The sequence below is a fragment of the Euprymna scolopes genome, chromosome 9, assembly GCF_053919585.1.
Source record: "Euprymna scolopes isolate OS-2025 chromosome 9, ASM5391958v1, whole genome shotgun sequence".
In the NCBI taxonomy this organism is placed as follows: Eukaryota; Metazoa; Mollusca; class Cephalopoda; order Sepiida; family Sepiolidae; genus Euprymna; species Euprymna scolopes.
Genome location: NC_136490.1, coordinates 815,190 through 840,403, shown reverse-complemented (window position 1 = coordinate 840,403; position 25,214 = coordinate 815,190). Strand labels below are relative to the sequence as shown.

Genomic DNA, 25,214 nt, shown 5'->3' with positions numbered 1-25,214 from the left:
CTTTTTGCAAGTCCCTGGTAGTAGCCATTTACGTCAAAGTGGCACTGTGCTTTGTTTGGGGTAAAAATGGAATAAAAAAAAATAGAAAACTTTGCATGAAATTCTATCCTTAGCAATCAGAGCTGCGTACAGCATAACTTTCCCTCCAGAACGTTAAACACCATGAGCAACATCAATATACCTGTTGTGGCTGTTATCAAAGACCTGGATGTCAGCAAAGTAACTGATCCTGGAAATATCTAAATTATAATGCCTAAGAAACTGCAAACTGTAACTATGAAATTGTACTCTTTCTGGCTTATGATATATATACCTAAGGGTAGCGGCCAATGCGAAAGACATAACGGCATTATTTGGAAGACAGTTAAATTGGCTGCATCAAATAATAGATGTTCGATTGATTATTAGAAAAATCTCCTTCCTGACGCATTATACGCCATACGATCTCTATTGTGTACCGCCACGAATGCTCCTGACATGACGTCTAATGACACTGTCTCCGTTGGGGTTCCATCAAACACTTCGTATGGGCCAACACCTAGATCCCTGATAGATGAAAGACTAGCACCGGAAAAATGTGTTCATCCACGGAACTGACTCTGACGAAGAACGGTCTCTCCTCTGAGAAGGAAACATTTCGAAGCAAGGTATTTTAGAGCTCACAGACAGGCTCTCACTAAAGAGCCTAACTGTTTGAGTACTCCGATCCTGAATCAGGTCTTCCGTTAATTTTTACTTTTACAATAGTTTTTGAAGGGCAGTCTGGAGTGGCGACTAAAGTTGCAAATGTATTTTGACGAGTGACTTTATATAGGATTTTCGAAGATTTGCATATCTTTGAAAAATGACCAAGTTTTCCACAACGAGTGTTTCTGGCAGTGCATGAAACTCGTGTTTAGATAAGCCACAGACATAGCAAGGGTTCTTTTTTAAAGCGGTAGTGACCGATGGTTTTGAAACTTCATCGAACTATCGACATGAGGGGGGGGGTAGTAGGAACAGGTTCGGTTAGCGCGGCGCCCACTGTGTCTGGCTGTAAGTAAAAACTAGACTGCTGTATAGCACATTCGGCGGTATAGGTTTGCTCGTAAGCTGTTCTCAGTGTAAGGGTTTTCTTTTTAATAAGACGTCTTACTTGAGGATTACGTAAGCCGTTAATGAAGACGTTCAAAATGTGTTGCTCTTGGACTTCTAATGCCGTCATTGGACAGAAGTTGCAATCTTTGCCCAGTATTCGAAGGCTCTTAAGGAAATGGTCTAGTGTTTCGCCTGCTTCTTGCCGGCGAGTTGCAAGTAGGTGACTAGAAAATCTTATTTTTGGGTTTTATGTATGTAGCGTCCAGTACATAGATTGCTTCCTCGTAGGTAACACAATCCGAGATAATTTCGTTGACTGTGCGAAACAGGTAGTTGGTTAGGAGTACATGCTTATTGATGGGAAGTCCCGGTTTTTCTGAATGTATTTGGACTCGATAAAATTTTTAAAGATCTTCCGCCAATGTTTCCAGCACTTTTCGGCTGAATCGCTTTCTAAATCTGTTGTAAAGTTAGCGCAATAAAGTATTTTTTATATTATTTCAGGAGTTAGGAGCTAGACAAAAAAGATTTTTTAAAAATAAGACAAATCAACTTTAATGCCAATAATTGGTCTGATTTAATTAACGTTTAATAAAGTGGAGTTTGCGAACCGGATTTTACAGAAACCTTTTCTGAAGATGAAAGTTTGGATTCAATTATGAATGGAACTAAGTTTAAGTTGCCAAAGTTGTCCTCACATTCGCAAAGTGTTGAGAGGGCAGTTAAATTAGCAACGAAGCTTCTGAATAAGTGTATGGATTTGAAACAAGACATGGGCATAAATTGCAAAGGTGTTGTGTCATCAAATGAGGCCTTCCTTTGTTTGTAAGGGATCTTACGTACAGTAATTTAATGCAATATGTTAATCAAGAGAGTACACCTTTGTTTTCGTTTTTGTCTTTCTATAACAAAATAAATTGCCTGTTCTTTTAATTTTTTTAAAATGTTATCACTGTTTCAGTTTAATAAAGAAGGTTAAAAGATGAATGTCGGAGTTGTCGATGGCTATGGGAGTAAGTTTTTTAATTCTAGTTATCTTTATTCTTGTTACCTTATTATTTTATTTTAATAAAACAAAATAACATATTTGGTTTATATATTGAAATTAGTAATTTTCTAACTAATTTATAAGGTAAACATATAAAAAACAAAGATTTTTTTAATTCGTTTACATAAATGTTATTTACTCAAATAACTGTGCAAGTAAGAGATCTAATTTTTTGTGTAAGTATTTATTATACTAATACATAACTTTTCTTGGCCTAGCCATATTGATTGTTTTTAAAAAAGTGAAAATTCGACCTACACTAACGGGAAAATATCTGAAATACATAGTATCAGTGCCAATCTGCTTCAAACTTTAAAAAACATGAATGATCAAGATTTCTCTATCTTTCGACTTATTGTAATTAGGAAAGTTTAAAAACTTATTTACATCCTTTTACTAGCAACGCTTCTATACTCACTATGCTTCAATTGAAATAAATGCTGCTCATCTTGAATAAACACCTGTTTTGATAAGCACTGACCTTCACACCAAGTTTCAAGTATAAAACCTTTTTTTACAGAAGATACGTTGCTAGTCTTTCTCTGCTCTATCGTTATTTTCAGAATAGGTGTACAACTGAGCTCCAATCTATAGTTTCCCATGTCAAACATTTACAAGAACTCGTCTAGCTACAACAGATACTGATTATTTCTGTTCCTCTGTGTACTTAGAAATATACGAACCTTCTACGAGTGAAGTTTTTTTTTTTTCCAAAAATTATCCGTTTGTAGAACACAATACCTTCGGCTGCTTCCAAGTTGACTATAGTAGGGTGGTTTTTAAGTTCGATGCTAAAAAGTCTTGTTGAATCGTTGTCTTTAAAAATCTAATTTCTAACTAGTTCTAGCCATTGTTATCAATCCTTATGTTGTTTCACTGTCCTCTTAACAATTTCATTAACCCTTATTCTCAAGTGACATACATTGATAAATAGTGACTTGTTAGTACATGAAAATATTAGGCATAACATGTTTACGGAAGGCATGAACTATGTGATTTTAAATTCATAATGGCGTTTCGCAAATGTAGTAGCGTGAGTTTTATTGTTTAGTTTTGTAATTAAACTCAAAATATATAAAATTCTTTGTATGTAAATGTCTGATATATTGATTTCGCTTTATAAATAAAAATGGATCCATTAAATTTCTAAGGTTAAAAAAGGCGAAATTATAAGAGTTATCTCCCTTTATTAATTTGGAAATAAATTAGATGTTATGTAAGATATAAAACAACAGAATTATTAACTCTTGTTTATACAAATGCTAATGATGTTAAGGGCTTATCGGCCCTGAATTTAGAGTTCTACGTAAAATTTAGAATCATGTCTGAAACGTTAGAATAAAAAAAACATCAAATACAAATATATAATTGTAACTAGGAAAGTGTACTCTTTCTTGCTTATGATATATATATATATATATATATATATATATGAGATGAATATTATTTAGTTTTAATTTTTATATATATATATATATATATATATATATGTATGAGATGAATATAATTTAGTTTTAATTTTTTTTTACGAAATTAAGTTATATTTATGAGAGAAAACAGTCGATTAAAATCTGATTCCAAAGAAATTGTTACTTTTTAAATAGTTCCCATATTAAAATATGGCTTTGATTTTCATGTTAATTTCATATGTTCTACTTAAGTTAACTATTTAAAGGTTATTGTATGTGGTCGATCCAATCAAATATTGTCTTTTTTTAACTGATTGAAGATATATGCTCTTGGGATGTTCTGAGTTGGAATTCATAAACTATACTGATGAGGCAAATCATAAAAGCTTAAAAGGTAATATGGCGTAATCGTGATAATGAAAGCCATCTTTTGAGACGCGCGTACATACAGACAAACAAGTGTTGGCTTTTCGAACTAGATTATATTATTTACAATGGTAATCGGTTCATAAATTATATAAACTATCGGATTATGAAAGCTCTCCTTAACTTAACATGTTTACCATTGAGCTTTAAAGTATTTAATATAACAATTCAGAAAATCGTATTTGTTTATAAATGCAATTTGTTTTTATTCTGGGACTTTCATAATTATTTTGTTTTTCAACAAACTGTCATCATATATATGCATATGCATATATATCTATATATCTTTATATACATATCTATATCCATATACACAGGCGGCAAAAAGAAAGTCCGCACTTGTAATTTTTTCAAAAACTGCAAATTTAAGCTACATTTAATGTAACTGTTAAAAAAAAAAACTATACCTCATTTGATTGGGCTTTTATTTTTCTATAATTTTACCTGTTCATATTTGACTTTTAATTGAAATATTCTAGTGTTCACGTCAATTAAAAAATTAACTTCAAATTGAGGAGGCAAAAGAAAGTCCGCACAATGCAAAATTGTTATTTAAATGTAACTTTAGAACATTAATGCAACACAAATACAGCAATAAGCGATTTTATAGCCGCCATTTGCCGTTTAGGTTGCACCTGTCAAAAATACCACTCCATAGATAATAGACACCCCACAAACCGTTAAAATAAATCACCACGCAGAAAAATACACCCTCAATTTAACCCTAAAACATATACGCCTTAAACTCAACACTGTGTTAAAGACCATATACAATCTTATATATCATACTATATATAACAACCTTCTCCTTTATTTATTTATTTATAATTCAATAAAGCTTCCCCAAACATTCTATAATTCCTCTTAATCCTTTTCGTCCTTAATGAACCTTACGCTACGTCACATCTTCCCCATGCTACCTAGCACCTTCTCTACTCTTCTGATGAGAAGCATCAGGCTTCGAAATGCCTTGGCATAAAGAGTCACTTCTATCCCCCAAATTTTACTTATATTCCATTATTCAATAAATGATCCATTCTATATCTACTAATATATAGTTCTGTGACTTCATTTCATACTCTTGTTATATATATATATATATATATATATATATATGTGTGTGTGTGTGTGTGTGTGTGTGTGTGTGTGTGTGTGTGTGTGTGTGTGTGTGTGTATTCAATCACGTCTGAGTGAACACAACTGAGTTCTTTTCTCCGATTTTGTTAGATAACTTTTCAATTCGCCGAGCGGTATTATTTTTGTTTATTTCGGCTGGCATGTTGTATATTATAGCGCCCAGTAGTTGTTCGGCCATATTTTTCTGAAGCGCTTTCAATCGGTGCATCCGAGCGATTGTTGTTGTTGTTGTTGTCATTTTCTTTATTGAGGCTTGGTGTATTTATAGTTATTTTTTTATTGGTTATAAAGATTGGTGCAGGATGGGTAAGGTCGGATTATTTTTATTTTGATTTTCTTATTTTATATTTTATTTATTTAATTTATTTATTGTCACTTATTGAATACAAATGGTATATTTGTGCCGATATTAAATGAGATCCAATTAATAAGAGGCTGTAGTATACATACATACATACATACATACATGATGATTGCAACGTCTCTTGTCAGACGAGTGCCACTCCCTCGGACATTTAAAATTCATGAGCCCAAATGCCTGAGGGAATATCTATACAAAGATGATGTTACAGAGTCTTAGCTTTGTACGACAGCTAAGTCTCTCTCTCGGTTCAAAATGTTGAGATCCAGCAACAAGCAAGAGCAAGATAGCCAGCAACAAATTAAACTGCAGACCAGCTTCATGCGGGTACTGGTCTTCCGCTTTATGGTTTTTTAAATCAGAGATTTGCTTCTCCTAGAAAGGTTGCCTTCACCACGGCTTACGGGAGCCCTCTCCACCCCAATACACATATACACAAACACAAATATACACGGTGCTAGTTGGCCGTTGACCCAGAAAAGAGTTCATTCATACATACATACATACATAGATATAGTATAGCAGTAAGTTATGAAAATAAATACGGCAATTAAGCTACACAATATTTTTCGCGAGGCATTGGTACACTAGTGAGTATTTTAGGAATCATGTGGAGTAGGACAAAATAAAAAATCATTTTCATAAATTCTAAACTAGACAGAGAAAATATTGTTTTCGCCATTTAAAACAATGTTATTTCTGTTTCAATTTGGAGCAGCACAAGGAGCGATGAACTGAGGCATTGTTCTGAGATGGGACGAATTCACGCAAAAGGTGTTTGTTCTTAACTGGAGTTGAAATGACTGAGCGTGATGGTTGGAACAAAAACAGTAGCATATTTTATTGATGTCTTGGCCGAAAGGATTATCTCAACGATACCGTGTACAATAAATAGGGATCACAATGCGAAGATGAAGCAAACGTATTTCGACAGGATAATGCACGTTGTAGTTTCGTTTAACCAGAGTTGTTTGTTGGATTTATTGAGAACAAAGTCGTGGATTGGCCACTTCAAAGCTACGACTTGAATCCGACTGAAAACATATAATCCAATTATGAAACGTGCAATTTATGCGAATAAGCAAAGCATGAATAGGTGCGAATAAGCATGAATAGGCGATTTACCTGCAAAGATGATCTATGCCATCTAATTTTATAATGTTTAGTAAATCACTTCGTTCGTACTTGTATTTTGTTGTTGCAGAATTGTAAACATTTTCAATGCTTTGATAGGGTTCAAAACCAGCATAAAAATCTAGTAGGCGATACCTTGTTCTCTTCCTTACAACCTCTTTCTCGCACAAGAAAGGTATATCTTTGTTGTATTGTTAGGTTCATGGCAAGTGCTCGACCAAGATTCAAGCTATGCCCCTTCCCCCCTCAACAAACAAACACTCGTCTAGCTACAACCACTGTCAACAATTCCACTTTTCTCTATCTCGTCCTAAGATTAAACACAAATTCCATGAACAAAATTTCTTTCCTAGAATAACCCGTGTGTGAAGCACAATAACGCGGGCTACTTCCCAGCGTAATACAACATGGTTGTATCCAAGTTCAATGTAAACAAGTCCATGTCGAGCCCTCTTATTACAACATCAATTTCTATCGATGATTACGGCATTGTCTCACTGACAACTTGACATTCATTAACACTTATCCTCGTGTGGCACTCGAGCCTTGATAAGCGGTTATTCCCTTGCAAAAACAAACAATTCACATTGTTCTGTTTTTTCTTTTCTTTTACTAGAAAATGAATTTTATAACAAAAAATGTACATTAATTCTGAATAAATCCATCTACATTTATTTGCACAAAATTTTATTATTTATATATTTTCGAAATCAAACACGAAAAACAATATTGTGATAATCAAATATATCTCAATATGAATATAAAGTACCGACATTTTCAAATGTTTTCTTTTAAATAAACCTCTAACAGTTAATTGATGGATGTACACACACACACACACACACACACACACACACACACACACACACACACACACACACACACACACACACACACACACACACACACACACACACTCTCTCTCTCTTTATATATATACTGGAAAAAGTACCCGTCGTTGACTGGGTTCAAAAACAGCCTACAGAAAATGGACTCTGATTTATTAAAGTATGATAGGTTATGAAAAGGAAGGGTTGTAAAGAGATAGCTTCGAATTCGGGGTATCAAAACTAAAGCAAAATATGATGAAAGTAAAAATAAAATAGATAAACCCCATAATTTATTATACCATACCTGTTCACACTGAAACACTTATAACGATATTCTGTGGATCTATATTAAAAAAAACCTTGTTAAACTCTGTGACATATTTCCATTCTATGGAGGTCAGGTACGAATGAACATCCCATAATTTTATTATACCACATTTCTTCAAACTGAAACATAATTATCAAAGTATACTTACGCAGATAGATACGAAAAGTCTTTATTAAAGTGTGTGCCTATTTCCATTCTATTGAGGCCAGACGCGAACGCAGACCCCACAATTTTATTATACCAACCCTATTTAAGTTAAAACCCACTTATCAAAGTATTCTTATACACATCTATATCAAAAACACTTGTAAACGTTTTTTTTTATTTTTAAATTTTTTATTTTCATACTTTGTGCACAGGCGCGAACGCAGACTCCACAATTTTAATGAACCACCGTTCTGCCAGATCAAACATACCGATTCCTGTGTCTCGATAAATCTTCTATCATTATATGCAATCAGTTTTTTTAAATAGCCAATCATATAGGAACCTATTCGTGACCAGACACACACACACACACACACACACACACACGCACACACGCACACACACACATACTAACATTCAGCTTTATATATATATGTATATATATACTTCATTTAATCACATAAATTAATATACGAAGATATAATTTTATGCGTAAATTTTTCAGTGTTTACTTCAACAGTGCTCGATACATAGGTAGACCTAGGTATTAAGTTATGAAAATATATATGGCAATTAAGCTACACAAATTATTCTGCGTTTGATGCGAAAAGTTGTGGTTGTTTAAAAAAATACATATTCAACTAACCTAGACTGAAAGAAGGCCAGCAAGAGAAGGGTGAACCGGAGGTCAACTATGCCTTTTTCCTGTAAGTGTTTGCTCATTGGCTGATCAGGATGGGCGCGGTGGCAACTAGAAAGCTAATTGGCTTGCAAAAAACTCAATAGCATGAGCGTATATATAAACGCGCTACAAACACAACTTTTCACATAAGCCTGACAAATTTTCACAAAAATGAAACATGGAATATTCCGTGTTACTTAATTGCCATATATATTTTCTATATATATATATATATATATATATATATATATATATATATATATAATAAATTCCACAACCAGACAACGTCGTAGCCTACGAGAGCCATGACAGTCAACGAACCGGAAGTCCAAGACAAGTTTCGCCCTCATATGGGATCATCAGTACGACACATTCGAACTAATGATTCGAAACCCGAGCCTCTTGCATGTGAGGCAAGCACTCTACCAACTGAGCCAACGCCCCGCACATAAGAAATTCTATTAACTAACATAGATCAAACAAATCGCGCAGAAATCTGACTGTGAAATGGACCTACTTCGTCTCGACAAGAGACGCAGTCATCTAACCAGCTAATAACCCCAAGCCGATGTCTCACAAGTAGGAGTTTCAACTGGAAAGACGGTGCCATCCAGCAATGCTAAACTAACGAGTAAATGATGATAGGATTTTCAGAATGTGAGAGATTATATATAATAAATTCCACAGCCAAACAACGTCGTAGCCTACAAGAGCCATGACAGTCAACGAACTGGAAGTCCAAGATTCGAGTTTCGCCCTCATTTGGGCTCATCAATTTGACACATCCGAACTTAGGATTCGAAACCCGAGCCTCTTGTATGCGAGGCAAACATTCTGCCAACTGAGCAAATACCCCGCACACACGAAACTCTATTAACCAACAAAGATCAAGCAAACCGCACTGAAACCCGACTGTGAAATGGACCTACTTCATTTAGACAAGGAACGCAGTCATCCAACCAACTAATAACCCCAAGCTGATGTCTCACAAGTTGGAGTTTCAACTCGAAAGGACATTTTTAAATGCAAAACTCAAGTATCGTGGTTCAATTGTTCTATAAACATAGATACTCATTTCAAACGAGTCCTTGTCTTATAAAATAACCGACAGTTTATTTTATAGGCTGGGCATTTCTGCTTGTATGTGGACAACACCTCTTAAATGCACTTGTGATGATAGGTTGTAAAAAAAATGTAAATTTTAATCAAAATCGTACTTCTTTCTTTAATCGGAGTTTTTCGAATATTGATTTTCTATACTTATCGAATGCATTCCGATACAAAACTTACGAAAGAACATTCTCAGTTAACTCAAGTACTGCCGTGTAGAACTTTTAAAAAATAGGCCTAGCCTTTTCCGAGTCTATAGGGAACGAACTCACACACACAAAGTCCATTTTATATAATAGTAGTGATAAAAATATGGTTCCAATAAATCCGAGACTTTAGCACTGATGGTAGCCCGTGTTGAAGTAAAATAAAAAAATATGCAGCGAATTATATATATATATATATATATATATATATATATATATATATATATATATATATATATATATATATATATTGTTTCCAGTCGTCCTGATCTTCTTGCCACTGGATCTAAACAGTGACGATTCAGGAGAGGTGTGGCTAAGGATTGCGCGACCCTTGCCTCACAATTACACGCGCAACTGCCCCTACAGGGGTATCCTTTGTCTTTCGAGACTGAGCGGAGGCATCGATCGATCTATATATATATATATATATATATATATATATATATATATATATATATATATATATATATATAGATCAGTTCGAGTAAAAATTGTTTTGCTTATATAGTCAATCAACGAAATCTTTTGGACGATCATTCTGTTCCCAGTCAAGTATAAAGACCTAAAAGTTAAAAGTATTTATACCTGTAGGATTAAACTATTCAGTTATTTAAAGAAACTTTGTGTTGTTAATATTTTATATTCAAATAAAAAAATATTTAAAATTAGCCGAATAGTTTTCTAGAGACCGCAGAGGTCAACTTTTTTTTTTACTTTAACCCCTTGGCAGCCAAATTTCCGGCCAAAAAGTGATTAAAAAGCTTGTCCTATATCTGAATACACTGCATGTAAAATTTCAAATATTTAGACCATTTGGCTGAGTAATCTGGTAGAGACCGCAGAGGTCAACTTTGTTATTTTGACCCCTTAACATTTATTGTTTTATGCTCAAATGAATTAAAAAGTTTGATTCATGTCCAAGCAACCCACAGCTAATATTTTAAGTGTTTAAATCCAAAATTGACGGAGGAGTTTGGTAGCGTTTGCAAAGGACAAATTGTTTAACTTTAACCCCTTTACAGCCAAATTTCTGGTCGAAAACTGATTAAAAAGATTTTCCCAAGACTCAATACCCCTTATGTCAAATCTCAAGTTTGTAAATTGAAAATTGACAGAGTAGTTTGGTAGGGAAATGTATACACACAGACCATTTCAGCTATATATATATATATATATATATATATATATATATATATATATATATATGTACGACAGTCAAAGCTCCTAACCACTACGCTATCGGCGGCTATCTGTGAGTCATACACAAATATATATATATATATATATATATATATATATATATATATATATATATATATATATATATAACAAATACATCATAAAATTCTATATCCTATTTTCAAGATATTAACTATGTTATCGTTTATTACTTTAAACCCAAAATTGACGGAGGAGTTTGGTAGCGTTTGCAAAAGACAACTTGTTTAACTTTAACCCCTTTACAGCCAAATTCCTGGTCGAAAACTGATTAAAAAGATTTTCCCAAAACTCAATAGCCCTTATGTCAAATTTCCTTCGTTAGGAACATTTCTTTGTCATTAAGTAAAATAATCTCCCGTATCGCTGAATAGTTTTACTTACATGAACAAACCAATAGTACAAATGTTCTTAAAGGGATCATCAGTTGTTTACCATGAAATACTTTTTCTGGGATTTAAAAACAAGACAATATATTAAATCATGCTTCCCCAGCAGTGTTGATCAAACACCATCTCCCTATATATATATATATATATATATATATATATATATATATATATATATATATATATGTGTGTGTGTGTGTGTGTGTGTGTGTGTGTGTCTGTCTGTGTCTGTGTCTGTGTGTATGTGTGTAATTGTTACGATGTATCTAGGTTTTGATAAAATTGTTTTATAAGAAAGATACAATTCTTCGTGTTTATTATTATAGACCACAAAAATCAAACTAATTTTAATAGTTTAATATCAACTCTTACTTGAAACGCCATGTACTACGTATGACACGCGTCGAACGTTCTTTTGTCTTAGCGACATTTGAAACACGGCGTGTCTGTCAATCTCAATGTCCGACATTGTATTTTGATCCCGCCAACTCATACCATACGTTCCTCACGGCCATTTACAGATGACAGGTAACGTTTTCGCTTAAGCATAGCCATGACAGCCCCCTCACCAATCAAAACAACCCGCGAAGGTATTTTAACAATCCAATGACGTCACTGTTTGGACAATCTGTTTTTCGCTTTTATTTCTTTTTTAAACACAGAAAATGTTTTCTTGTAAAAATTTAATCGGTGAGAAACGCGATAATTGATTTGTTGTTAGAATAAATTGCAATTGATAAAATAAAACGCAGTATTTCCTGTCGTAAAAGCCACAACAAAACGAAACAAAATGACGCAAGTAATCCATAAAAAAGACTGAATATAAATTTGAGAATGCCATTCAAGAGCAGGTGTTTCAAAACATTGGCAGCTTTTTTTTTTTCATAGAACCAACTAATTTATTTTAGAAGAAAATATAAATTTTATAATTTATAAGTATACTTTTTTAAGGAAATTAAGGGGAATAACCCCGTTCCTTTTCAACATGATTTTGTTCCTTCGGATTTCATTAAAAAATAATTTCGAGTAATATAACGGTGATTTAATGTATAATATTAAATTTAGATAAGAAAATCTAATTATCTATAATCTTATGCTTTTTTTTTGTAGAATTAATGCTTTTATATGTTTATCTATGGTAGAAATTATGTATACGGTAGTAATAGGGGAAAATTAAAATATTGTTGACACATGGTCGGTTGAGTAACTTTTCCAATTAACGATATTTTCGTATCTAGCCATTCGATTAATATCTAACAATTTATACTCCTTAAACTCCAGGACTAACAATAATTTACCAACTGCTTAATAAAATCATTGCCCTTTTATCCGGTTTTGAGTTTTGAATAAAAAAATAACATTTCGACCTCTGCTTATTAAATATGAGATGGCGGCTTAGGAATATTTTTTCTTTTTCTTGATCGTCTATTTTTCTTTTCGTTTGTTTTGGAATAGCGTGTCTATTTTTTTTATTATTATTAATTAGAGAACATCGATGAAGAGCAACTTATTAATCCAAAGAAAATATTTTTGTTAAGAATTACGAAACGTGCGGAAGGTGAAAGGGAAAAATATAGACATTCGCAGTAAAAAATAAAACAAATATGATTAAAGACTGATTATTGATTTGTTCATTCGGATTTTAAAGTCTGTTTTTTGTTTTGTTTAGTGTTTAGTCATTGGAATGCAACGTAGCAGGATATATATATATATATATATATATATATATATATATATATATATATAAAGCTAAATGTGTGTGTGTGTCTGGTCACGAATAGACTCCTATATTGTTGACTATTTTAAAAAACTGATTACATATAATGATAGAAGATGTATCGAGACACATAAATGGGTATGATTGATCTGGCAGAACGGTGGTTCATTAAAATTGTGGGGTCTGCGTTCGCGCCTGGTCCACAAAGTATGGAAATAAAAAATTTAAAAATGGAAAACAAAAAAGCGTTTACAAGTGTTTTTGAGATAGTTGTACATAAGAATACTTTGATAAGTATGTTTAAACTTAAATAGGGATCATATAATAAAATTGTGGGGTCTGCGTTCGCGTCTGGCCTCCATAGAATGGAAATATAGCACAAACATTAATAAAGACTTTTCATATCTATCTGCGTAAGTATACTTTGATAATAATGTTTCAGTTTAAGAAATATGGTATAATAAAATTATGGGGTGTTCGTTCGCTCTTGACCCCCATAGAATGTAAATATGTCACAGAGTTTAACAAGGTTTTTTAATATAGATCCACAGAATATTGTGGTAAGTGTTTCAGTGTGAACAGGTATGGTATAATAAATTATGGGTTTTATCTATTTTATTTTTACTTTCATCATATTTTGCTTTGGTTTTGATACCCCCAAATTCGAAGCTATCTCTTTACAACCCTTCCTTTTCATAACCTATCATACTTTCATAAATCAGAGTCCATTTTCTGTAGGCTGTTTTTGAATCCAGTCAACGACGGGTACTTTTGCTAGTATATATATATATATATATATATATATATATATATATATATATATATATATGTGTGTGTGTGTGTGTATGTGTGTGTGTGAGTGTGTGTTGATTAAATAAGTTCAAGTAAGTTCAAGTATAGTGTTAACATGAACCAATCATCATTTTCAAAATTGCTCAATGCGTATGCAGAGCTTATATATAATTTAATAAATCAAATTATATAACCATTATAAAAGAAGTCTACGCAGATCGACCAACGTCTTAAAATTTCCATGTCTCTTCAGGACTTCAAATGAATCTTGCAATCAGAATAAATCTTTAGAATAAAATTTTTCTAGACATCAAAAGGACAAATGGAAGAATTTTTTTTTCTATCTTTGCTATATTTGAACACGAAAGAGGAAAAGGAGGTGAAAAAGCTAACAAGAAAGCTATCTCGTCCACGGCGACTTATGACGTCACGGCCTTCGAAATAACGTTTTATAAACGTAGGTTGAGATTGATAGGCGTATGACTAGCAAAAATGTGTACGCAAAAAGTGACCCCTCCTTGCAAAAAGTGCCCAGTTGAAAATCACAAAATTAATCCTTTTGGCCAATTTTGGATATTTTTCATCCGAATATCGATCTTTTTTATGATACCAATTTTCTTACGGTCAGATGCGTCTGTCAAAAGTTTTTGGCAAACATAAAAATGCATACAAATACACATTTTGCCTGTTATATATTAGATGAGCGGGGGTGCCTGGCGTTGTCTGGGTGATGAGAAGTGGTCAAGTAAGTAGGCAACTCGAGAGATGTTTAAAAAAAGGAACCTCGGTAGAAAGCCCAGGTGGAGAGAGGTGTTAAAAAAGGAACCTCGGTAGAAAGCCCAGGTGGAGAGAGGTGTTAAAAAAAGTGGTAGTAGCGGGCGTGTCCGGCGTTGCCCGAGTGTGTCGAAATGGTGTAACCCCGGAAGGTGTAAAAATGTGGTAGTAGCGGCGGGGGATCAAAATAATAGTAGGCTGCCCGGGTGGAAAGAGGTGTTGTTAAAAAAATGGTAGTAGGCAGGCAGACTCGAACCCGTAACGCGAAGGAGAAAATAAGGTTTAAAAAACGTGACGTCTCACCCGATATCTCCATTGCGCGACCGGAAGTCCATATCATTTAAATAAAGCGTAGTCAATCTAATCGAGATGATTAATTTGCGAAAATGTTGACGCAAAGCCGATCCCTCCTTGTAGAACATTGCCCAGTTGAGGGTGTTTTTGGTCAATTTTTCGACACTTGTCGTCTGAAAGATCGAGCTTCAAAACGATACTGATCTGATCACGATCCGTCGCGTGTGTCGAAAGTGTTTAGCAGACATACATACATACATACATGCATGCATACATACATACATACATACATACATACATACACAAACCGACAATTTTGACAAATACAGGTCAATCCCTTTAACTATTAAAGATAGTATGTCCTAAATAAGTTTTGTGGATATATGTAAATGAGTTGTACTTGTGTATATAGGTGGATGCATATATGTACATGCATTTATATATATATATATATATATATATATATATATATATATATATATACTAGCAGATGTACCCGTCGTTGACTGGGTTCAAAAACAGCCCACAGAAAATGGACTGTGATTGATGAAAGTATGATAGGTTATGAAAAGGTGGGGGTTGTAAAGAGATAGGTTTTGATAATCAAAAATTTTACCCTAAGCAAAATATGATGAAAGTAAGATAATTTTCGCGAAAATATATTTTTTTATATCAACTTTGTTTCCAGTAATAACCAAGAGTGACCAACAAAATGATGTTTCCTTATAAAGAGAAAATGTTATATATATATATATAATATAAATATACAATAAATAAATGTTACCATAGTCAATAAAAGTTACTTTTATGGTAGAAAAGTTAATTGGTTTGTATTTTTAAGTAGTTTGTAAAAAAATGTTTTTTTTTAATTCATGAACCGGTTTAAAAAAAAAATGAAAATGGCAGCGACTTTGAAATGGAGAGTCCCGTTTTCAATTTGAAGGAGGGGTATCTTAGCATTTTGTGTTAAGAATTTAAGAGAGTTCCGTCAACGTAAGGAATATTTATAAACATATTTTAATGTTTTCCGTTATTTTGTGCTTAAGGAATATTCGATTATAGCATGTGCAGTTCATATAAAAATTCATTTAAGTAATTATCGCCTCAAATTTCGTTTTAATTATTTCAAGTAAAGAGCATTAAAAACTATTTCAAAACAAAAAAAAACATTTACTAGACTTTTATTGACTATGGTAACATTAATTTCTTGTATATTTATTTTTTAGGGTAGTCGTTTGTTGGCTTTTCTGCTAAACACTCTTACTAAATAATATCGACGAAATATCGAAAAACAAAGAAACAAAAACAGTTTTGAAAAATAATGAAGATTTACTTACTTTAGTAAAATAATCCGAAACAGCAAAATTGGATATTAAAAAAGTAAACGCATAATTACTTTAGTTTTATAAAGCAAAGAATCGATATAAATATGAATAAGAAGAAAATGACGCCCTTTTCAAGCAGAACAACTTCGTTTCAGTCTTACAGTATTGAACGATGTAGTAATGCGCCATCGGATTCAGGGTTGTACTATTGTAATGTAAAGAACACGCAGAAAGGGTTGTAATAAACTGAATTCCTTCTAGTACACTGACAAAAAAAGCTTAAACAGATACATAAATAAAAATAAAAAGGTTATGTAAATGTTTTAAAAAGACAGGTAATCACGTGAGCAGGATTTTTTCCTTCTTTTGACACGATAACAAGTAACGTTCTTATTTTTATTATTTATCTATTTTCGAAAGAGTGCTACGTGCAAGTGGAGAAGGAAAAAACAGAGTTATGCAAAATTTGTGTCGAGAATTGTCTAAAGTTCCGACTTTTTTTTTGCTTTCACTTTAATAAGAACGTAAATTTATGAGGTGAATTTATTCGACACAATATGATTCAATTAAAAATAAATAAATAAAAGCTAACGTGAATTAAGATTAAAGTTAAAGTTTTATTGTGGACCCTCACCCCTTTTAAAAAACCTTGTTAAACTTTGTCACATATTTACATTCTATGGAGGTCAGACGCGAACGAACACCCCATAATTTTATTATACCATGTATCTTCAAACTGAAACATAATTATCAAAGTATACTTACACAGATAGATATGAAAAGTCTTTGTAAAAGTTTGTGCCATATTTCCATGGAGTACAGGCGCGAACGCAGACCCCACAATTTTATTATACCATCCGTATTTAAGTTGAAACACACTTATGAAAGTATTCTTATGTACATCTATATCAAAAACACTTGTAAACGTTTTTTTTTTCATTTTTTATTTCCATACGAACGCAGACCCCACAATTTTAATGAACCACCGTTCTGCCAGATCAAACATACCCATTCCTGATCCTCGATACATCTTCTATCATTATATTTAATCAGTTTTTTTTTTAATAGTCAATCATATAGGAGCCTATTCGTGACCACACACACACACACACACACACACACGCGCACACACACAGACGTTTAGCTTTATATTATATTATATTATATTTTATATATATATATATATATATATATATATATATATATATATATATGGTAACCTGGGGCGATTCCATACTAGCGGCAATTCCATACGTTTGAAGCTGAAGATCTATTCAGTTTTAGGAAAGTTATTCATTACTTTAGAGAACTCTTCTCAAGAAGGAGATGGGGTTGCTGGTGATTTCCCCTCAAAGTACAAGAAATGCTGCTATCTATTCTATCAGATTGATCCAACAATAATCATGAGCAATTCTAAGGTAAGCACAACAATTGCACTTTTAAGTCTTTCTTATATTTGTGTTCATGTCCTCTCTACTGTTCTAAGTTATTTACTGTGAGTTATATATATATATATATATATATATATATATATATATATATATATATATATATATATATATATATATACTAGCATGGGTGCCCGGCGTTGCCCGGGTGTTTGGAGGTGTATGCTGAGCAAAAAAAAAGGGGTAATTTTTTAAACTTTGACCCCTATTATGATCCCTGAAAATTTATTTTTTTGGCCTCAAATCAAGTTATTAAGTTAGATCCATGTCCACGGAACCTATATCTAAAATTTCAAGGGTGTAGACCCAAAATTGTCGGAGAAGTTTGCTAGAGTTCTCAAAGCTCAAATCGTTGAACTTTGACCCCTTAATCGCCAAATTTCTGGCTAAAAACCGATCACATAGATTTTTCCAAATCTCAGTACCCTGTATAATTTCGAGTCTGTAGACTAAAAATTGACAGAGTTATTTCGTAGGGAAATGTACACACACACACACACACACACACACACACACACACACACACACACACACACACACACACACACACACACACACTTTCACTTTTATAGATATGTAGATTTAAAATTTGAGTCTGACAGAATGACAAAGTGATATTGCAAACCGATATATTAAACAAACGAACTTCAAAGAGACAAATGAACACATAAGTAAAAAAAAAAATGTATTAGAAAACATTTCTTGATTATTCCACGTTTTTTTTACAGACCTGACGACTGAGGTTCGCTCTTAATAAAAATTGTTTTTTATAGTCTTAATTTTGACTTCCTTTTTCATAAAAAACTAAAAGAAATCAAGAAGGAAAAGAAATTTAATTTTATTCTTTTTTCATTAATTTCTTTCTGTGCAAAGGTAACCTGGGGCGATTCCATACTAGCGGCAATTCCATACGTTTGAAGCTGAAGATCTATTCAGTTTTAGGAAAGTTATTCATTACTTTAGAGAACTCTTCTCAAGAAGGAGATGGGGTTGCTGGTGATTTCCCCTCAAAGTACAAGAAATGCTGCTATCTATTCTATCAGATTGATCCAACAATAATCATGAGCAATTCTAAGGTAAGCACAACAATTGCACTTTTAAGTCTTTCTTATATTTGTGTTCATGTCCTCTCTACTGTTCTAAGTTATTTACTGTTATATATATATATATATATATATATATATATATATATATATATATATATTAAGTAATGTGATTTATAATTTAAAAGTTTTAAAATTTTTAAAATTTAAAAATCAAAATTTAATTAAATTAAAAATCAGTTTCATAAGAAGGAACAACAACAAAGTCAATTATCTGTACGATCGTTTCGGAAATCCGTGCTTTTTATTTGTGGTATACATGAAGTCACGTAGAATATTATAAAAAAACTATGTATAATTATTCTACGTGACTTCATGTATACCACAAATAAAAAGCACGGATTTCCGAAACGATCGTACAGATAATTGACTTTGTTGTTGTTCCTTCTTATGAAACTGATTTTTAATTTAATTAAATTTTGATTTTTAAATTTTAAAAATTTTAAAACTTTTAAATTATAAATCACATTACTTAATATTGAATTAGCTCTAGGACATTTAACTATCGAGCTTATTATATATCTAAATTACAACGAGCATTTCCTGTATTTTAATTAAACTAGTAATTTCACTATTACATTAAAATACACTTAGCTCTTTAGACTATTATTCTAATCTCCTTTAAATTATATATATATATATATATATATCTACTGTTCTAAGTTATTTACTGTGAGTTATATATATATATATATATATATATATATATATATATATCTACTGTTCTAAGTTATTTACTGTGAGTTATATATATATATATATATATATATATATCTACTGTTCTAAGTTATTTACTGTGAGTTATATATACATATATATCTACTGTTCTAAGTTATTTACTGTGAGTTATATATATATATATATATCTACTGTTCTAAGTTATTTACTGTGAGTTATATATATATATATATATATATATATATATATATATCTACTGTTCTAAGTTATTTACTGTGAGTTATATATATATATATATCTACTGTTCTAAGTTATTTACTGTGAGTTATATATATATATATATATATCTACTGTTCTAAGTTATTTACTGTGAGTTATATATATATATATATATATATATATATATATATATATATATCTACTGTTCTAAGTTATTTACTGTGAGTTATATATATATATATATATATATATATATATATATATCTACTGTTCTAAGTTAGTTATTTACTGTGAGTTATATATATATATATATATGTATATATAAACGTAAAAGAAAGCTAAAAAGAGTCTAGGGATGCCCTTATGTTGAATTCATGCTTTGTCAGATGAACATCTGTTTGGGAAAATTCCACAAATCTGGAGTATTCCAGCACACAAACTAACAGGTATTTAACATGAAAGGTTTTTTCCTTTTACATATTTTAGCTTTTTCCTGCCATTTACTACTAGTGAATCTGTTATTATTTTATATTTTGTCATTGTTCGGTTTCCCTGGCAGAATCTAGGCATGCCTATCAATATAAATAACTTTTTCTCCTAAGTCCTTATGGCAATCAACCTGCTTCTTAACAGACATCAAGACTGGGTTCAAATGTTGTTGGGTAATGCCGTAGGGTCCCACACAGAATAACCTTATGTGTACGACTCTGCAGTACTGTGTGATTGACTTGCACCCCGACTAACATCAGACTGCCTGGCGCCTACATCCAGCCAGACATCAAGCACCTATGTGCTATCTGTGCTTTCAACATTACGTGCAGATGAGCTTTCCACATCAACAGATGATCCACCCTCACTTCTGCAAAGATATACAATGACTCTGTCCAATGCAGAAGACTATAAAGGACTTCTTCATGAAAAAGTTGACACCCATGCTGCCGGCTAGGCCTGAAAGAAGAAAATTATGCCAACAGACAAAAGGCTATTAAAGTCAGTATGGAGAGAGCTTGACCTGCAGCAACTTCAAAAAGACGAAGAAGAGGAAGCAGTAAACAAGGACAGGGTCTCGAGGGCGAGATCAAGGTAAGGGAAGAAAGACTCAAAATACCGGTAAGAGGAAGCTAACAGTACGTGGAGGACAGCCAGATGCTTACACCTCAGAGCCAGACACTGAGATCACAAAGCTACAAAGAAACAGTGATTACTCAATGATGGCGTGGTGAATGGTTTCCTTCCAAAGTCAGAAAAAATATTTTTGAAAGTTTCTCCTCTGCTATGAACTAAGGCTTGTGCAGTTCGTCTTTTGTCAGAGACAATTAACAGTTGAACTTTATCTCTGCGCATTTCTCTTTTCCAGTCATGACTATATATACTATATCTATTCTATGCTGTTAAATAAAGTCAGAATTCAACAAAACCAAAAGTATTATATGGAATTGCCCCAGATTACTCCGTGTACATACATGCATGCATATATATTTTTTATGTATAGTAAGTTTTTCTACTTAGCTCTCGTTACATATCGAGCACTGTCGAAGTAAATACTGAACACACTGACAAAACTTATATATATATATATAATTTATTGTCAGTATGTTTTATATATATATATATATATATATATATATATATATATATATATATATATATATAAAGTTGTTGGATTCCAAGTCCAATATTTTATTCATCTTACTAATCTTTTTTGTAAAAACACCTCGGTACATTTACAGATGTTTCGTCCATGGGGAACAATCGATATATGAATGTCAATACTGCATATTTTCTTCATAGATTCATGAGAAATAAAATGAAAATTCCGCCACAAAGAAATGCATAGCGATGTAGCAGATAAAATTCGAAATAAAAACAAAACAACTCACATCAAATCCATTTCTAGTTGTGAACGCTTTTGTAACAGTCATCTACTGTTGGCCGCCACCGAGTCTTATGAAGAAAAGCTGTCAAAATTAGGACTTCACTACCTAATTAAAATGCTATAAGATTAATTGTGGTTGCATGTTACAAAGATTTTTTATATATAAATTGCGAGTAAATTAACTTTATAGCAGAGGCGTTATTTTTGTCATATGAAATCACTCGAAAATGACAATCCTCCTTGGAATCCGTAAAATAGCTGTATTTTTTAACAGGGTGTTTGAAGATGATTTTTTATAGTTTAGACAGGTTAATCTCTTGATTTATAAAATCGTTAATGTTGCTGTCTGACACCACCTTCTATTATGTGTCAACTTTCCTCACTCCTCACTTCTCCATTTCTTTCTCTTAGTAAGTTCATACCCCCTCTATATATTTCTGCCCCCTTTTCCACTCCCTCTGATCTTTCCTCCAAAATATCCTTTTTACCTCCCCTTCTTCAAATAAGATTAGATTTTTATAATTAATTTTAAATTCATAAGATCCTTAACTTCGCTCCACACCAGTAATGGCTAAGTTTATCTCCTCTAAAATTGCCTGATGAGATCTATTATGATCGAAACGGTCGGCACATCGTAGCAAGATATGAATGTCTTTACATAATAATAATAATAATAATAATAATAATAATAATAATAATAATAATAATAATAATATATATATGTATGTATTCAGAATTTGAAATTTAAAAAATTAAAAATATGAATATATATATTAATGTTAGTACTTATAGATTAATATTATCCTTATAAAAATGCTGACCATTCGAGATAAAACACAAATAAACTTTTAAACATGGAAATAATATCAGGTAAACCTACACACGATGTAAACGCCAAATAAAACTTTTAACTCCTAAACTTTATACAAATTTAAAAAATCCATTTTAGCTTTCAAACAAATCAAAAAATCCTCATCAACTTATAATTATTTATATTCTCAGATTTTGCAGCATATTTTTCAGCTCTTCCAAGAACTACAGATTAATCCGATTTGGATATTCTTACACCAAGTCTATGAATGTACTGATACCAGCAATTGAATTTATGGATTATACGAATTTTCAACCAGCTTCATTGATTCGAGCTTGTTATTAGTTTACTACATCTTTTCAACTAACGAACAATGTCATAGACAGACTGTAAAAATTTTTGTTAATCATTTTTTGAAACTCTATGGAACACGGAAATAATTCACTTTATCTTGTATTTTTTGTTTATGTACAATAAAGTTTCTAAGTTTTAATTTGCCTCGTTTTAATACTCCTCGTATTTACATGCGCACACGCACGCACACATGTATATAGTTAAATATATGCATAAAATAATGAGTGTGCAGATCAAATAAGTGTAGGAGATGTATGTATTAGAAGCTAATATCACAAGCCAAAAAGTTCAGAAGGCGTAGATCATAGTGTTGATATTCGATGTAGTAAAGAACGAAGGTTAAAACATAATATTTCTTCACAGAAGTTGAGAAATAAAGATAGAGAAAAAGGTGGAGAGAGAGAGAGAGAGAGAAAGAGAGAGAGAGAGAGAGAGAGAGAGAGAGAGAGAGAGAGAGAGAGAGAGAGAGAGAGAGAGAGAGAGTGAACATTTATATAAAAACACGATTACACACCTGTGCGCTTCGGCCACGCATGTAGGCATTTCACATTAACTGATTTTTTTCTGCTCGGATGACTATGAATGTTGGCGTGAAAGTGTAAAATCTGTTTGACAAATGAAGAAGAAAAAAGATAAATATACAATTTATGTATTTTATATCTCTGTTTGCATCACATGTTCTATTTATCTCTGTCAAATTCTATCTATCTATCTATCTATCTATCTATCTATCTATCTATCTATCTATCTATCTATCTCCTTCTCTCTCCCCCTCACTCTCTATATATGTATATATGTGTGTTAAAAAAAAGCAATAAAAATTCAGCATACCAATGTATAATAAACACTTACAAGCCTCCACCCCTTGGAAAAACTTCAAACTAACTAGAAAATCGCCATTTTTACATATTTGAAAATAATTTCTGACGAGGACACATCAGACCGTCTGAAACGTACGTAAACGATTTCAATGACTTAAAAACATTATTACAATGATACAAACATAATTCTCAATGAAAAACCAAGACACGGAATAATAAAATAATGTTAAAAAATACACATTGTTGGTAACTACTCCCTTATTTAAATATACATCTTTCTTTCGTTGGAATTTATTAACCCATTTTATATAAATATATATATATTTATATATATACACACACACACACACATATATATATATATATATATATATATATATATATATATATATATATATATATATATATATAAATACACTGCTGATCAAAAATTTAAGACCACTTAAAATATTTAAAAAGAAACCTTTGTTTAAAGGATAGATTTTAAACTCTTCCGACAAGATTACTAATAATACAAACAAAAAGGCACATTCAAAAAAAATTATTTAAAAATTTGCATTTTTATTAAATTAGGCTTTTTACACACGATTAAAATTATAATACCAAGGGTATGAATTGTTAGACTTATGGTAATTCTAATGTTTTTAGTTCAGTTAGAGATTAGCAATCACTGTGTAAAGGTGTTACCATGCAGTTGAGCGCTCTCGAATTCTAGGATTCCATAAGCAAGGTTTGTCACAGCGAGCGATATGAGCTATGGTAAATCGCAGTAAAAATGTTATTTGCAACTTTCTAAAGAACACTGAGAATAATAGAAAAGCAAACTCCTTTGGTAGGCCCACAAAATTTCTCCTGCATTGAGTAGGAGAAGCCGATGGGTTGTTATGAATGACAGAGGACTTTCTTCTAGTCGAATTGAGGCGGTTACAGATGCTGATTGCAGTTCAATAACCATCAGACAACACTTACGACCAAAAGGCATGGTAAATAAAAAGCGTAAACAAATTCCTCGATTGCTTCTACGTCAAAAAGTGGACCGCTAAAGATTTGGTCGTGAATACCAAACCTGGGACGTTGAGAAGTGGAAGAAAGTCCTGTTTTCTGATGAGAAAAAATCAATTTAGTTGGTTCTGGTGGCTTCCAGCGATATTGGCATGAAAAAAACATGCCCCTTGACATTTTTCCACACGTCATAGTAGTGGAGGGTCCGTAATGGTATGAGGTGCCTTTTCTTACAGAGAAATGATGGATCTCCAGTTGGTGCAAGGTCGTCAGACAGCAGTTTGTTATGTTAGCATGCTACAAAAAACATCTTTGATGACGGAGGGTCAGCGTTTGTGTCGGGATGGATGGTTATTCCAACACAAAAGGATGATGCTGCAATCCACACTACAAGACGGACCTTGAGCTTTCTACAAGAAAATGGAGTCCATCTCTTGGGACATCCTGCATACTCACCGGACTTGAACCCAATAGAAAATGTTTGGGGATAGATAA

The 25,214-nt window shown here is 32.3% G+C and overlaps 1 long non-coding RNA gene across 1 annotated transcript in view; it reads right to left on the bottom strand.

The window, feature by feature from the left end:
* The window catches only part of LOC145284981 (uncharacterized), a 77,891-nt gene extending 56,065 nt beyond the window's left edge, over positions 1-21,826 (bottom strand). Inside the window, exon 1 of the long non-coding RNA XR_013868917.1 lies at positions 21,736-21,826. This is a non-coding gene — a long non-coding RNA (uncharacterized LOC145284981). The remainder of the gene's footprint in view (positions 1-21,735) is intronic.
* Between the last annotated feature and the right edge of the window lie 3,388 nt (positions 21,827-25,214).